General features: G+C 51.3%; 1 protein-coding gene and 1 long non-coding RNA gene across 7 annotated transcripts in view; one reads left to right on the top strand and one right to left on the bottom strand.

Moving 5' to 3' along the window:
• Positions 1–14,109, bottom strand: part of Epb41l1 (erythrocyte membrane protein band 4.1 like 1) — a 127,740-nt gene that overhangs the window by 90,331 nt on the left and 23,300 nt on the right. The gene's annotated exons all lie outside the window — the stretch shown is intronic.
• LOC131909870 (uncharacterized) lies at positions 5,352–7,938 on the top strand. Its single transcript, XR_009378940.1, has 2 exons — positions 5,352–5,525; positions 7,478–7,938. It is a non-coding gene; the product is annotated as an uncharacterized LOC131909870 (long non-coding RNA).

The raw sequence follows: 14,109 nt of genomic DNA, 5'->3' as shown, positions 1-14,109 counted from the left end.
TTAGGAGGAAAGGAAGGTAGGGCTTTCAGGCCCCAAACACCAAAATGTAGCTGGCCGCAGCCCAAGTGGAAATAGAGCAATCCTGTCCTCTGATAGGCCCATGCCGGAAGCAGGGTGGGACCCCATTGCTGTAGGACCAGGCCAACTGGGCCAGCAGCCAGAGTGGAGCCAAAGGCGCAGCTCAGGGCCCTCTCACCAGCTACATAATAAAGTAATTATGGGATTAGGGATAAAATTAGTCACTTGTGTAATTATTTTCCTTAGAACAAGGGCAGAAAAGGCCTTTTTAAAAGAGTCGATCCTCGGCCATCCCAAGAGTACTGACGCAGTCGCCGATGAGTGCATACAGACACCAACACACAGACACAGCCATGATGTGCTGGAGCGAGAAGCCCTAGCCCTAAAAGACAGGAGTTACACTGAACACCTCTGTCACACTGTCACAGAAACACTGCCTTCCGTCACGCACCTTTAACATGGGGAAGCTGGTGAAACACTCTTCGTGTGAGAATGAGATCTGTACACGTTTGTGTGGATGTGTGCACACGTGTGCTCATGTGGGTGGAAGCCAGAGGTCGGCACTGAGTGTTTTCCTTGGGTGCCTCCGCTTCATTTTTTGAGACGGGGTCTATCACTGAACCCAAAGCTCATCAATGCAGGTAGGCTGGCTAGCCACCTGCGTGGGACTAAAAATGAACACTGCTGCTTCAGCTTTTATGTGGCCTCTGGGGATCTGAATTCAGGTCTTCACTCTTGTATAACGAACACTTTACCAACTGATCTCTCTCCCTAGTTCCTCCCCGGGCAGAGCACAGCGGACTGGAGTCATGAATACTCGCTCCATCTTGAAGTTGAAGGCATAAAAATCCAGGCAGCATCTGAGGGACCAGAGCAATCCCTGGTATTAGCTGCTATGGTAGGTAGAATAAAGGCTTACACCCAAAGGCATCCATGCCCTCACACCCAGAAGCTGTGGGCATTACCTCACACGCAAAAGAGACTTTCCACATATGATTCAGTGAAAGCGTCTGAGGTGGAGGATGATCTGGGATTTTCCATGGGGCCTCTGTAAACACAGGGACCTTGTGGTGCAAGATGAAGGAGAAACAGGAGATATGATGGCAGGAGCTGACGGGAAGCCATTGCTGAGTCGGAAGAAGGACAAGTCAAGGAAAGGGGGCAGCCCGCAGATGCTGACAGGATCTGGTACTGTCCCCCCAGCACCCTGCCAAACCCTTGACCAAACTGTACAGATTTACATAATTTCAGAGCTACAACCTAAAACTGGGAGTGATATGTACCTGTGATTCCACCACCCTGAGGGAGGAGGATCAGAAGTTCAAGGTCATCCTTAGCTACATAGAATCAGACGCCAGACTAGGCTTTGTGAGACCCAGACACAAAAACTGGGAAACTAACGAGACCCCTGGGCCATCTCTGAGCCCTTTTTCCTCTAGGTTGAAACTCTCTGAAAACTCCCTCTTCCAGCCGGGCGGTGGTGGTGCACGCCTGTAATCCCAGCAGTCGGGAGGCAGAGGCAGGCGGATCTCCGAGAGTTCGAGGACAGCTTGGGCTACAGAGTGAGTTCCAGGAAAGGCGCAAAGCTACACAGAGAAACTCTGTCTCAAAAAACCAAACAAAAACAAACAAACAAAAAAAAACCAACTCCCTCTTCCAAGGTCAGCCAAAGAGACTCCCTGATGCCAGACATCTCCTGAATGTATCTATGGAAGAGGCCTGGGCTAGGCTTAAACATCCTAGCCCAAAGAGATACCACTGGGGGACACCGAGTCTAAGAGAAGGTGACAGCTTTGGGTGGAAACACAAGCATGTCTAGAACCCCACTTCTTAGTCGTGACCCTCCAACTAAACTGCAACTAAGAGTCACTTTCCCCAAATGGGGTGGGGGTGGGACTGCACCAGGGAAAGAGGGCCTTAGCTCTGCCCTGAATCAGCAACCTCCCTCTTTCAGGGTGTGGCCATGTCCTGTCACCATGGCTCAGCCATGTCCTGTCACCATGGCTCACTGCATCTGCAGCTTCAGTCTTCCAGGGACAGAAACCCTCTGCGGGACCCTGTGAGATGACTCACCCTCACGAGGCTCAGGGTCAGCTGAGGAAACAGACTCAAGGCAGTGAGGTGAGGGGGAACCTGGCTCGAACCTCAGCAGCATCCCTCTGGACCGGCACTCCCAGTCACCCCTTCCAGTCACCAGAACCAGTGGTAAGGGGCTAGTGGGGTGTGGTGGAAGACCTGCTCCTCACAGGAAACAGGCTCTACAGGCTAAGGGAAGTCCAAGGCGGGTTCTGTGCATCCCCCTGGCCCAGGAAACAGAGGACTTAATTGCCCCTCAGTATGGCAAGTCACCCCTGCAGGGCACCCACAGAATTCCCCTCCTGGAGCTCCACCCCAAGAGACCTCCTGTGACTACAGAAAGAGCAATATCTGCAGCATGTTCCTGGTGGGTCTCTTCTACCCACACAACTGCAAGCAACTTGCAAGGTCGTCAACAGGAAGAGGAGATGCCCACTGTGTGCCGATGGAATTCAGTGACGACACAGAAAGATCTCAAGGGTCCTGGAGTGCCAACCACAGGACAGCACAGATGGGATTACAGTTCCCTGAGGAACCAGAGAAGGAAAAAATCTGGGAGGAAACACACCAAACGCCCTAACAGCACTCGGGAGTGATGCTCCCCCTCCTCCTGGTCTCTGAAATCGCAATACTGTGTCATTAGGGATTAGAAAAACAGCAATAACTGGGCCCGGCCCTGAGGAACGCAACACTGGGCAGACGATGATAGAGGAGCAGAAAGGGAAGAGAAGGCCAGAGGGGTGCAGGAAGAGCCAGAAGAGGCCACAAAGACGGGTTCAGTGTTCTGGAGACCAAGCAAAGGGTGCTGTAGAGGGAACATGAGTGGGTTGGTGCGACACCTGGGACACCTGCCTCTTATCCCCCCTGTACTCAGGATCAAACCAGATGCTAAAAGGCACTAAAGTCTCCCCCCATTCCTTACTCAGGAGTCTGAGAAAGTGGCCCCATGCTGACCAGTGTGGAGCCCAAGAGTGCCATCTACAATACAAAGCAAGCTGCCGGGCAATGGAGCAAACTAATCCCAGCACTTGGGAGGTAGTGGCAGGCAAATCTCTGAGTTCAGAGGGCAACCTGGTCCACAGTGTGAGTTCTAGGACAGCCTGGGCTACACAGAGAAACCCTGTACTCAAAACAAGAACAACAAAAAAACCAAGCAAACAGAAAAATAAGTGCTCGGGTGAACTGCCACACTCGGCTGCCCATGTCCACCCCAGGAAACAGGGCCGGCCTCACTGAAAAGGGCCTTCACCGAACTTGCTAACGTCTCTGGATGGCCATGTTATTTGTGTTTCCCTAGGGAGCCTCCAACACCACACATACACACACTCACTTCTTGGTGCATCCCTCGGCCTCAATGAGACATAAGACTCTGCCCTTGATGTACGCTACATGACATGCCCAGAGTGACGCCCTCATTGCACATAGGAATGCACCCGCCCATGCCAGCCTCCCTTCTTCTTCTGAGGCTTCTCTTCCCTGTTTCCTCCCACCCCATTCCCCACACCCGCCTGACTGGCAAACCTCAGCACAGGAGCAAGGCCCTCCAGCACATCTTGCCTGATTTCAGTGTCCAGTTTCCCACTGCATGTGAGATGGACAGTGGCCAAGTCCCAGCTGCTGCAGGCCTAGAGGTGGTGGGAGGCTGGGCTAGAGTCCAACCCCAAACCACGCTCTGAAGGCCAATGACCTCTGCAGCCACCTTTGACCCTCAGTCTGGTGAGTCAAGAAGAAACAGGACTGAGTCACTCCCAGATGTCCCCCATTAAGCCCATTTTAAGACGACTGATATTGCATACTGAATACCACAGCCTGAACGTGAAGGTCATCCTCCAGGCCAGCCTGTGGGAGGAAGCCTAGCTGGGTCAAGTCAAGGCCGGCGCTAACTAGGCTACCCATTTGCCAGGAGGAAGCTCAGAATCGTCACTTTGCTCCACTTTGAACGCAGCTGAGAAATCCTGAAGTGAGGTCCTGGGGAGCTACAAGTGCGGTTCACACATCAGCTCCAGCACATGCCTCCCCTGTCAGACACCATCAACACAGGTAATGCTTTCCTCTCCCTGCCCTTTGACACCTCCAGGAATGAGCAGCATCTAAGCCCAGCCTTGGGGCACCACAGGTCCTGCAGCCGAGGACTGCTCCCTCAGTCTAGGCTTTCTCCTCTCCTTGCCTTTGACAGGAGAGACACCAGAGAAAGGCATTTGGAGCTGCCACCTTGTCAGCCTCGATGACAACCCTGCCGGGCGCTGTCATTATTCCTGTGTCATCGATGTGGAAACTGCAGTCATGCCATCCTCCCAAGATCACCTGGACACTTCACACTGTCCCTCCTGTTCCAATAAGTTCTGCCCAGCCAGCCCACAGAAGAAGTGGGGTGTCCGTCATTCAGTAATCCTTAACCTATTAGTCTGAGCCTGCCTGGATCTAGCTGGAGGGATGAGGACAAGAACAGCTGTAGGATTGGGGGCATCCAGGAGGCTTCAGAGAACACAACTTCCCTACGGGGGATGACAAAATAATGCTACAGTCTCATTCATTCATTCATTCATTCATTCATGTTGCAGTACTAGGGATCAAGCTCAGGGCTTGAACTCTACCACTGAGTTACAACCCCAGCCCCTGGGGTTTTGAGATGGGGTCTCACTATGAAGTCCAGGTTAGGCCTTAACATGATCCTTTTGCCTCTGGCATCCCCAGTGGGGGGATGACAGACACATGCCACCATATGTAGCTTTATATTCTGACCTGCATCTCACCAATAAATCAGAACCAATAAAGCAGAATATGACCAGAGCCTTGAAAGAGGCCAGATGAGGGCCATGGAAAGTCAGAGTAGAGAGGATCAAAGCTGTTTGTCGAGGTAAGTCGAAGCTGGAAGGACCAGGGGCTTTGTATCCCAGTTATTTCATTTTTATAGGAAGGGAAACTGAGGCCCAGGGAGGAGATGGGACCTTCTCAAGGCCAAGAGTAAGTGTATGGACACATCAGGATTAGAATGCAGGTCCGTTGACTTTTGGGTTAGACTCCCTGGAACCAGAGAGATGCTTTCTGAGAAGAATGAATGAGTGCGGGAAGAGACACACAGACACCTACACAGCGCTTCCAGGGGGACCCCAGCCTCCCCATGGTCTCTCACTCTGGGCAAGGTATGGGTAGAAGGGAGGCCCTTCCAGTCACCAGTGCTCAAGCTCCACTAGCAGCCAATCAGGGCTCTAAAGGAAGAAGAAACTTTGGTTGCCCTGGCAACACAGACAAAAGCCTCTCCTTTACACCAGGAGCAGCTGGAGTAGGATTCTGCCCAAGCAGATGGGGGCTCTCCTCTCCTGGCCTTAGGAGCAGAACAGACCAGTCCTGAACTTCAGTGTGCCTCTGGGTCCATCTCCTAAGGGGAGGCGGGAGCAGATGGACCTAAGAATGGAGGGCTTGGGACAGTGGTGAGTCCTCCTCAGTCTCTCAGGGTCCACTGACAACTAGGTTGTGCCTTAAAATGGGCCTGGGCCTGGGGCTGTCATCAGTTAAGCCTTCTTCCCCGAGGCAGCTCCAGTTGTCCTGGGGCAGGGGCGGGGGTGGGGGGTGGGGAGATTGGAACATCTGTGACCTAGAGTTGCTAGCCCTCACTCATCAAGAAGCAAAAGAAAAGCCGGGTGGTGGTGGTGCACACCTTTAATCCCAGAAGAGGCCGGTGAATCTCTGAGTTTGAGGCCAGCCTGGTCTATAGAGTGAGTTCCAGGACAGCCAGGGCTACACAGAGAAACCCTGTCTCAGATAACAAACAACAAACACATAACAAAAAAGCAACGGGGGTGAGCAAGTGCCTGCCTCATACCACCTTCGAAAAGTCGCCCGGCCCCATCCAGAGCCCTGGAACACACAAAGCATTCTGTCAACTGGAACTGCCTCTCCACGCTTTGAAGGAAACGGATGGGTTCTGCAGAACAGTGTCCCAACAGAGTCCCAGCACTGCCACCTACAAGCCAAATGGCCATCCCTCCTCTTGCCAAGTCCCTAGGCCATGTGTAGTATCTTCATGGAGGACTCTCTTGACTCAGAGGAGGAATCCATCACTCCGGGATTTGGGAAGGGTTTTCCACCCCAGAACAAAGCCAAGCAGGGTGGCCCACACCTGTAATATGAACCTGGGAGGTGGATGAAGAGTTCAAAACCACCGTGGCCTCCCAGAAAGTTCAAGGCAACCCAAGCTACCTAAGACTGCGTCTCAAAAAAACTAACAGGAGGGCTGGGGAGCTCTAGTTGCTACTCTAGAGAAGCTGGGTTTGATCCCAGTACCCACATGGTAGCTCATAACTCCCTGCAACTCTAGTTTCAGGGGATCCAAGGCCCTCCTCTGGCACCTCTGGGCACCAGGCATACATACAGGCAAAACAATCACACACATAAAGTTAAAAAACAAAATGTAAAAAAAAAAAAAAAAAAAACATTGAGAGTCCGAACAACAGAGTTTCTCATGAAGCATCTCACAAGCCAGGAAAGTCAAACCAGACATCAAGACCCACAACACATCCAGACTCTGCTCTCCACGATTCCTTCAGCCAGCCACTGGAAGCCCTACAGTTCCCCACATGCTGGTTCCTGTCTCTCTGCTTCCTCCACATAGCCGGCCCCCTTGCCCAGTCTCTCTCCCTCATACACTCCTTAAACTGCCTCTTCTCCACTTGCATTGCCCGAGGTTACCCCAGTACCAACTGCTCCTGGCACTGCCTCCCCCTGGCTCCACTGCCCACCTCACTTGTATTTTCAGCCCTGGTCTCCTGCCTGTGAGCGGTTCACCTCATTCCTAACCTAATGTCCTGCAGGAGCCTCCTCGAAGTCTCAGCTCCTGGCCCCGGTACACAGGGGTAGATGCTGGCCACCTACTACTGCAACTTTTCTGCTTTTACTCCCAGCATGCCTTGCAAGCTTAGGACACTCTAAAACCCAATCCTGTTTGAGGCCCTTCACTTGCTTTCTCCTTTGCACCCATGGTTACCTCTTTTTCCTGGCTAGTTTTATGTCAACTTGACACAAGCTGGAATTGTCTGAAAGAAGGGAACTCAATTGAGAAAAAAATGCCTCCATAAGATCCAGCTGTAGGGCATTTTCTTAGTGATTGGTGGGGGAGGGTCCAGCCATTGTGGGCTGGTGGTCCTGGGTTCTATAAGAAAGAGGGCTGAGCAAGCCATGAGGAGCAAGCCAGTAAGCAGCACCCTCCATGGCCTCTGCATCAGCTCCTGCCTCCAGGATCCTGCCCTCACTGCTTTTGATGATGAAATGTTATATGGAATATAGTGAAATAAACCCTCTCCTCCCCAAGTTGCTTTTGGTCATGGTGTTTCATCACAGCAATAGTAACCCAACTAAGGCACTCTTTTTTTTTTTTTTTTGGAAGGCCTTTTCTGATTGGACTGCTGCTGAATGAACGCTCCCAGCTTACTCCAACTGAGCACAGTAAATGGCACTTCTCTGCTCAGCTGCGCCTGCATTACCTCTCCAACATTTACCCAGACCCTAGGAGGCATATACCAACATCAACCTGTTTACAGATGAAGAAACCAATCCAGAGCGGTGGAAGAACCCAGCAGAGGCCACACAGGCCATTTGGGGGAGAGAAATAAATCTAAGTATTAAACTCTCAAGCCACCGTATCCTCTGCCTCCCAAGAACACGGCAGTAGCTAATGAAATCAGAAAACACAGCATGTGTCCCGCTGAATTCTCCTCCTAGGCTGGCAAAGACATATGAGCCAAGGGTCTAGCCTGTTCCTCTCTAGGTTTGCCTTTATCCAGCCCACACCACAGTACAGCATGGACCCTCTAAATAAAGAGTGGCTGTAGCCAGGCTTTCAAGAGAGCTGTGCAGTTACCTTCACGGCCATGATCTACCTACCTTCCTTCCTTCCTTCCTTCCTTCCTTCTTTCCTTCCTTCCTTCCTCCCTTCCTTCAGATTTATATCTTTTTAGCTGGACAGTGGTGGCACATATTTTTAATCCCAGCACTTGGGAGGTAGAGGCAGGCAGATCTCTGAGTTCAAGGCTACAGAGCAAGTGCTGGTCTACAGATCAAGTTCCAAGACAGCCAGGGCTATGCAGAGAAACCCTGACTAAAAAAACAAAGAAGAAACCAACAAAAAGATTTATCTCTTTTTATTTTACATGCATAAGTAAGTATATTTTGCCGGCATGTATGTCCTGGTGCCCACAGAGGTCAGAAGAAGACATTGGAATCCTGGAACTGGAGTTATAGACAGTTGTGAGCTGCCATATGGATGATGGGAACTGAACCCAGGTCCTCTGGAAGAGCAGTAAGCACTCTTAACTGCTGAGCCATCTCTCCAGTCTCATCAGCAATGATTTCTGGGCACTGTCCTTCAGATAATCTAAACCACAGCTGGGCATCGGGGACCACAAGGAGCCAACAACCAGCTCAGCTTTCCAATTTCAGTTGCTGCGCACCCTCACCCCATGCACGAGTGGGTATTAACTTACGCTCATGTTAATTCCCTCTAAAGCCACATTTACCAAGCACCTACTAAGAGTGATGCTGTAGGCCCAGGCACCCACCAGCATTCTGCCATTCCCTCCATCAAAACTTCACCAACTGCCCTTGTGTTGTGCAGTGTAGAATTAATAACAGACATGAACTATTAAAAAAAAAAAAAAACAAATACCCACAAATTGTGATGAGCAAGGGATTGAGATGTGGAGATAAGCTGGGCATAGCTTATTCTGTAACCCCAAATTTGGGCAGAAAGATCATGAATTTGAGGCTAAACCTGAGCTACATAGCAAGATCTTATCTCAAAAGTTGGACAGGGGCCGAGAGAGTTAGCAGTTGTGGGATAAACGGTATGGGGGGATTAAATAGATGGAGCTGTAAAAGGTAAGGAGCCAAAGCTATAAAGAACCAGAGGAAGCAAGCAGGTGTGGTGGTGCACGCCTTTAATCCCAGCACTCCAGAGGCAGAGGCAGGCCAATCTCTAAGTGCAAGGCCAGTCTGGTCTATAGAGTGAGTTCCAGGACAGCCAGGGCTACATAGAGAAACCCTGTCTCAAAAAACCAAAGAGCCAGAGGAAGAACTCTAAGCGAAGGGAACAACCTATATAAAGGTCCTGAGGTGAGAATCTGCTAAATGAACCAAGATGCCTGTGGCCCAATTAAGTGACCAATGGGGAGATACATGGAGGAGAAGAGGGCAAGGCTCCCTTTCCTCAGGGCCTTCATGGGAAGTTTAGATTTTTTTTTTTTTTTTCTCTGTGAAGCCCTGGTTGTCCTGGAATTCACGCTGTAGACCAGGTCGGCCACAAACTCAGAGATCTGCCTGCCTCTGCCTCCCAAGTGCTGGGATTAAAGGCGTGTGCACCACCAGGCCCAGTTGGGAAGTTTAGATTTTATTCTAAGAACCAAAGAGACAGTGAAGTGGCTTGTGTGTTATGAAGCTCCCTCCAGCTGCCACACGGACAGGAGTCAGTATGCAATGTATGCAAAGTAACTGGTAAGGGGCTGGCACAGAGGAGCTGCTGGGTAAACACGAGTTCCTGGTTCCTCCTCTCTACCAGCCTTCTCATCCCAGGCCGGGAACATCCTCTTCTAATTCCTATTCTTTCTTCCAACCTATCTGTTGTCAAAACCCAAACTTCCTGAGGACCAGAGAGGCCATCTCCACACTCCTGTTAGACCGGTCCAGTGAGGGGGTCTGGTGTACTTCAGCCACACAGTGGGGCTGCAGCAGGAACGGGCTGTTTCTCCCTCCCCGTGAACTGGCCGCTGGGTTGACTGCAGATCAGGAGGGAGAGGAACCAGCAAGCGGAGGGGCTTCCCTCTACCTTCTCAGTCTCTCTCTCTGGCACCCGTGGAGATGCTCAGAAAGCCTGGCTCTTGGTAATTACGAGCTGGCTAAGTGGGGAGGGGAGGGGCCTAGGGAAAGTTCCTCCCACCCCCGCACTCACAACTTCTCTCCTGTTCTGAGATGGCCACAGTACAGAAAGAAGCTATTTCCCGAAGACATTAGCTACTCACTGGGACGTTTTCCCATTTGGAACCTAGGACTATCAAGATTCCCCAGTTTGTCCAAGAACAGAGAGGAATAGCAGAGCTCTAGTTAGGACAGAGTTAAGAGCACGAGTGGAGCCGGGCGGTGGTGGCGCAGGCCTTTAATCCCAGCACTCGGGAGGCAGAGCCAGGCGGATCTCTGTGAGTTCAAGGCCAGCCTGGACTACCAAGTGAGTTCCAGGAAAGGCTCAAAACTACACAGAGAAACCCTGTCTCGAAAAACCAAAAAAAAAAAAAAAAAAAAAAAAAAAGAGTACGAGTGGAGAACACCAAGCCCCACGATAGAGAACGATGGGCTAAGACAGGACTAGACTTACCCACAGTGACAGCCTGAGGAAGTCTCCAGCCCAGATAGAAAAGGTAGCTGAGGGGGGGTTGGGATTTGGGGGTGGGGGTCAAGGGCAGGGCAGCGCTGCTTCCTCTGGCCTGGCCTGCCCCAGCTCCAGCCCTCCCATTGCTCAGGGGTGTGGTGAAACCTGCCAAACCAGTCCAGGCACCAGGGCCAAATGGCAGAGCCCAGAGCTGTAGGTGCAGGAAAGGCAGCCGACAGCAGGGGTCTGGGACCGGAAGAACTCAAAGAGGCTCCTCCCGACCCGCCGGCCCAGGCCAGAGGTCTGCACTGCCTGGGGTCAGGGTAGGTGCTCCCTCCTGAGTCTTCTGTCACTGGAATGCTGTGCGTCAGGACTAACCAGGACCGTCCCCCGTGTCCCTCCCCTCCTGCTCGGACAGTCAACCTTCTGTCTAGCTGTGTCACTTGAGCAAGAAACCAGAGGCCTATCTGAGAAATCAGACAGAAGGCAGAGAAGCGTAAAATAACAGAATCCCCCTCAGATCCTGTGGGACCAAGAGCACCCTCTAGACAGGAAAGACTGTTAAAAGGCTGGGATTCTGTAAGCATGTGACACATGGGCCACTTAAGTGTCTCACAGATGCAAGGGACAATCTCCTATGTCAACCCAAACCCTCATATGGACAACGGTGAGAAGAGACCAGAGATAAGCAGATCAGCCTGAGGTCACACAGCAAGACCATGCCAGAGATGGGGAGCACTGCATAAGACTGACTTCCCAGAACACACACACCAGCCTCCACAGGAGAGGCATCTTCCCAAATTCAAAATCACATCTCACACCAAGGAACCAAGAGTCCCCTTTCTTACTATCCCCCAGGAGCTCCTCCAGATCCTGGTAGAAAGCTCTAGTCCTTTTACCAACTAGGTACTGCCAGTCCCTGAGGGCTGCTATACAAAAATACCACCAACAGCTGGCTTTGTTCCTCACACTTCCAAAGGCTGGAATGTCTAAGATGAAGGTGGCGGCAGATGTCGTGTCTGGTAAGGACTCCACTTTCTGGGACATAGCTGGCACCTTCCAGCATGTCCCCACATGACAGAAGGACAAGCCGGCTCTCCAGGATCTTTCATAAGAGCAGGCACGCCATTCACAAGGGAGGAGCCTCCACCCCAAAGGCCCCACCCTAAAACTAGCACCCAGAGCTATGTGGCAGCACTTGAATCCCGGGGACATAAATACAGCACGTGTTTACTAACAGCATTGGTTTTCTGCACTCCAGCACACAGGACACTGGTGTGTGCTAAGAGCTCAGAGAATGTGCTACTTAAAGCAGAGTTCGGTGAAGGAGCAGTCGGAGACACGGTCCTTTTCTAGGCACAGCCACCAGGGTTGGGGTGGGGCAACAGAAAACAGACAAGAAAAGGGAAATCTGAATCTCGGGGTTGACAGCTGTCTGGCTATGGAACAGAGATACTATAGGTTGAGAGCTCCCAAAGTCCTGGGCCCAAAGCCTGGGAGACAGTTGTCCCAACCACAATGAACATATGGACTTCAGGTCTGTATGCTTCTGTTACCTGATGCTCACTCACTCTCCAACATTCACAAAGTAAAAATCAGGGTAAAAGTCACCCCACCCTGGAGGCAGGTCCCCCAGCACCTCCACAGCAGTTTTCAAAGCAGGGAGACCCAAGCTGAAACCACGAGGGACCACTTGCCTGATAAACATCAGCACAAAGGAGATGCTGCCGCCTCCCGTCTCCCTTAACGACACTTCCGAAGGGCATGTACAGTGACGGATGGCTGCATGATCTGTGAACTGCAAAGTGCCAGACACACGAAATTACCAACAAGAACACAACCAGCACTGGCCTTGCTGGCTGTACCAGATCCCAATATCTAAATATCAACCATCAGCACGGTTTCAACTACACAGTAGTACGGATCACCTACTGAGCGACAGTAGTAAGCAAAGTGGCCTGTGTTCTCACTGAAGTGGGGACGATTACTGACTCCATTTCACAGACGGTCAAATCAAGGCACGGAGGAAAACAAAAAAACATCTCACGGAAACTCACAGTAGCGAGGTCTCCACGCAGGCCTGAGTCTGGACAGAGACAAGTTCAACTGTAATCCACTGCCGAAGCAACCCCAGTGGCATGGCATGTCCCTGAGCTAATGCGGTCGCCTCACTGACTCTAACAGTACTACAAGAGGACACAACTGTGTCTCAAGTAGCTGGGACCATGAGTGAGACAGTCCACTGCCCACCAGCCCAGCCCCGTGGCCACGTTTTCCTTCGAGGCCCGGTGAACTGTCATCCTCCTGGACAGTAGTTGTCTTGCTCTCCCCAGTCCTGGGTACCCATGCGGGTACCCACAGCCCCCAAGTGCACCTCCCAGCACCAACTACTCTATCACGGCTGTTTGTCAAGGTCTCTAGACTACCGGAAGACAGAGACAGTCGTCCATGTTAAATGGCACATCCTCAGTGGCTGTGCAAATCGTAGAAAAAAGTATTCAGTCAAGCCTTAGTGAAGCAAAGGTTAAATGTCGGGGGGGGGGGGGGGGATCTATGCCAACTCTATAAAACTCAAATTCAATTGCTCAAGATGAGCCATTTCACCTTCCCGGGCCTCTATTTCTTTACCTGTTAAATGGGAACTACTCTTCTTGGCCTACTTCTTCTAAAGGCTGCTGTGAGGAGCAAACATCTGTGCTTTATAAGATGTGATGTTCATTATGCATTTATTCGACATATCTGCTGAGCCCTAATGTGTGGGGTATGCTCTAATCCAGACTATTCTTTTTGTTTGTTTGTTTGGTTGGTTGGTTGGTTGGTTTTGTTTTTGGAGACAGGGTTTCCCTGTGTAGTTTTGGTGCCTGTCCTGGATCTCGCTCTATAGACCAGGCTGGCCTCGAACTCACAGAGAACCACCAGGCTCTGCCTCCCGAGTGCTGGGATTAAAGGTGTGTGCCACAACTGCCCAGTCCAGACTATTCTTTAAAAAAATTATGTTTATTATATATGTACACTGTGTGCATGCCTGGTGCCCACAAAGGCCAGAAGGCGGCACTGAATTCCCTGGAATGGAGTTACAGATGGTTGTGAGTCACCATGTGGGTCCTGGGAACTAACCAGGGTCCCACACAAGAACAGCAGTGCTCTTAAGTGCTGAGCCCTCTCTCCAACACCCCCAGTGTTGGGTTAAGAGAGAGAAAGAGAGGTCATTCACCTGCCATAAAGCTTATCACTTTAACGCATAGAACTTGAAGGTTTTCAGTGTATTTATGGAGCTGCACAACCATCACCAATAGTTCCAGGATCCCAGTTGGGCTTACAGAAGTCCCCAGTGCTCTCAGAAGCCCAAATCTCTAGTTTTGGTTCATACCAGGTACCGCTTATCTGGAAAACCCCGAAGAGCTCCTTGGAATTTCTCTGGGACCGAAGTGGAGCACACAGTGAACACTGAGCGCACACTGTCTTAGAGAGTACACTCACTGTGTTGGGCTCCCCTGGGGGAAAGCCCACTCCCATCAGCCCAGGCCCAGCCTCTTCTCAGCCTTTCTAGATACCCGAAGGTAGCAGCTGTGCCAAGCCTAGCCTCAGTTTCCCCATCTGCTACTTGGATAGCAGGCTGTAACCCTGGTTCTAGCATCTCACAGAAGGAACCCCTAACCCAT

Source organism: Peromyscus eremicus, chromosome 4 (assembly GCF_949786415.1).
Source record: "Peromyscus eremicus chromosome 4, PerEre_H2_v1, whole genome shotgun sequence".
NCBI classification, from domain to species: domain Eukaryota; kingdom Metazoa; phylum Chordata; class Mammalia; order Rodentia; family Cricetidae; genus Peromyscus; species Peromyscus eremicus.
The sequence above is the reverse complement of the archived record's forward strand: the minus strand, read 5'-3'. Positions and strand labels throughout refer to the sequence as shown.